The sequence below is a fragment of the Tenebrio molitor genome, unplaced genomic scaffold (genome assembly GCF_963966145.1).
Source record: "Tenebrio molitor unplaced genomic scaffold, icTenMoli1.1 SCAFFOLD_343, whole genome shotgun sequence".
In the NCBI taxonomy this organism is placed as follows: domain Eukaryota; kingdom Metazoa; phylum Arthropoda; class Insecta; order Coleoptera; family Tenebrionidae; genus Tenebrio; species Tenebrio molitor.
Window position 1 is genome coordinate 30,829 of NW_027184133.1, and position 2,630 is coordinate 33,458.

Here is a 2,630-nt window from a genome sequence, read left to right on the forward strand (position 1 = left end):
CAAATCTAGAAATTCTACAACACAATCAAATTGCTTCACTAAAAAATTATTTTCTCAATAGAGCTCGTGATATGACACTATAGCAAATATAAAACAAAAGTCTTTACATGGGAGATATTTTAAAGAGCTGAGGGTTTTATATTTGCAATACAAGATCTTGCACCGTTTTGGCTCACAGCGAATATAAAAAACGTCATGATATATTCGCAAAAATTATACACATGAATTTAGCAGTTAAATTCAATTTATTAAAGGATACACAACCACATTACATTTATAAACCAGAAAGTTGTTTAGAAAATGACAATTACAAATTATATTTTGATCGCACAGTTTTAACTGACATTCACATTCAGCATAACAGACCAGACATTATTATTTTAAATAAACAACAAAAGCAAGCATATCTTTTAGATATAGCTGTTCCAAATTCACACAATATAACACAGACATATAATACAAAAATTAATAAATATATTATTATAATTTCAGCAACAGGAATAGTACCGCAATCTCTTTTTAAAAATTTAAAAATTTTGGACTTAGAGAACACATAAAACACAAAAAAGTCAAAATGTGGAGGCGAGACGCCGGTAATTATGTTGATAAGCACTGCACTACTGCCGCCGGGTGGAGGTGGGATACGAAAAGAAGATGCTCTCACTGCTCTCACTCACAATAAGTTCGGAAAAACCGAATTTTATTATCGTATTTAATTGACGTCACAGTTACTTTGGCGAAACAGGAGCTCGCTTTTCGAAGGCATGATGAAAAAGACAGACGAATCAATTTGATATATAAAACCTAACAGGAACGGCTGGTCCATGAGGTCATTTGGGTAATGACCCCCTAAAAAATAAAGGTTTTACCCAACACCAGCCGCGACTGCAATGTACACAAGACTATGACTGCTACATATTATGTTATTTCAACCAAATCAGAAGTACAATAATTTTGAAAAGTAAGTGCAATGTATACTTCTAAATCTATCTAAATTTATTAATATGTAATTTTTTTCAAAACTATCGATCTTTCTTTGAAACATTTTCAATTCACAATTCACTGTTGGAAGCGCTGTACTTTTTAGTATAAATACGTATACGAAAAATTAAAATAATAGTTGAATTAACACATCGTTAAATGTTACGAGGAACATAGTTTTTTGGATTACACAGCAAAATCTTGGAATTTCAGTCCGATATTACTCCATTGAGTCTTTGGACTCACAAATAAATACCTCGAAAAGCCGACAAACATCTGTCTAGAACTTTTCTAGTAACCAGAGGGTATCGTAAACGACCCGTGTTTAGACCTCTTTCGTGAAAGTGACCGACCGCCGGCGCCGCTCGATTTCGTCATAAATCTCAGCCGTACCCCCCACGATAATTGACAAGTCTGTCATACAGCCCTACCATTTAAAACCTTTATTCTCTTCGTTTTAAAAATAGTTTCGCATGGTTTTTCTCTCTTCTCGTTTTACAATGGTCCAGTGACTAATAAATGAGTGTTGTGTTATGAGTTTGTTCGAGCTCAAAAAAACGTGGTTCGAAATTGTTTAACGTTTAACGAATGGTAAGTTATTCTAGTTTTTATGTTGGTCTTAACGTGTTAGGGGCCAAGAATACAACATTGTCTGTCCATTATAACATAGAACTGATATGTTGAATTCAGATCTCTAATTATTTAAAAACCAAAAAAATAAAGCAGCAGTCAAAGTGGCATGTACGCGTAACCTAATATATATTTTTTTTACATTAAAAGATCGCCGTCTTCCTCGTCGCACTTACGACATTTGCATATGTTATCTTTGTTAAACTCACGGAAGGAATATAATGAACCGGTCACCCGTCCAAGTGCTGACCGCTGCCCGCGTGGCTTACCTTCGGTGATCGAACGACAACCTTTACCGTTTGACGAGTTTTTATTCTGCAATTGTTTACAATTAATCGACAAAAAAAATTGTTTTCTTAATTATCTAGTACTTAAAGCTATGAATCTACATTATACGGGTCTGTGCATGTTTCCGAATACCTGCACGAAAAACAAATCGGTTCGGTGGTTGCTATGGATTTCAAAAAAAAACAAAAAGTGTTGGGGGGCAACGGCACGCGGTGTTCCCAAGCGGTCACCCATCCAAGTACTGACCGCGCCCGACGTTGCTTAACTTCGGTGATCGGACGAGAACCGGTGCTTTTCAACGTGGTATGGCCGTTGCCGTGGTGTTTAGGTGTGATCGTTGGTGTAAAATATATTGCTTTTAACATTCCGATGCACGAATATGAACATCAAAACGCGATGCGTTTCGTTTCCGTATGCACTTACCCTCTGACGACCGACGTCGGACCGAACTAACGGGAAATCCCACAACAACCACCACGTCACGCTCTAACGACAAGAGAGACTACTAGACGGACTGGCGATCTCCCGCGTCGCACATTTTTCGACCGCCGGCGGCGGTGGAAAATCCAGAATTTCACCCCACCTACCGCGCTGCTTGCTCCGACGACGACGAGATTCCCACATTTGGATCGACCGAAATATGTAAGTAATATCAGGAAGTTCCGATTTTCGAGAGGAGACCTGTGTTTCTATTTACCTATCTATAATAATTATCGTTATAATCATCATAT

At 37.5% G+C, this 2,630-nt stretch overlaps 1 non-coding gene across 1 annotated transcript; it reads right to left on the reverse strand.

Moving 5' to 3' along the window:
* Positions 1-2,096: 2,096 nt before the first annotated feature.
* LOC138140834 (5S ribosomal RNA) lies at positions 2,097-2,216 on the reverse strand. Its single transcript, XR_011162759.1, has one exon. It is a non-coding gene; the product is annotated as a 5S ribosomal RNA (ribosomal RNA).
* Positions 2,217-2,630: the final 414 nt, after the last annotated feature.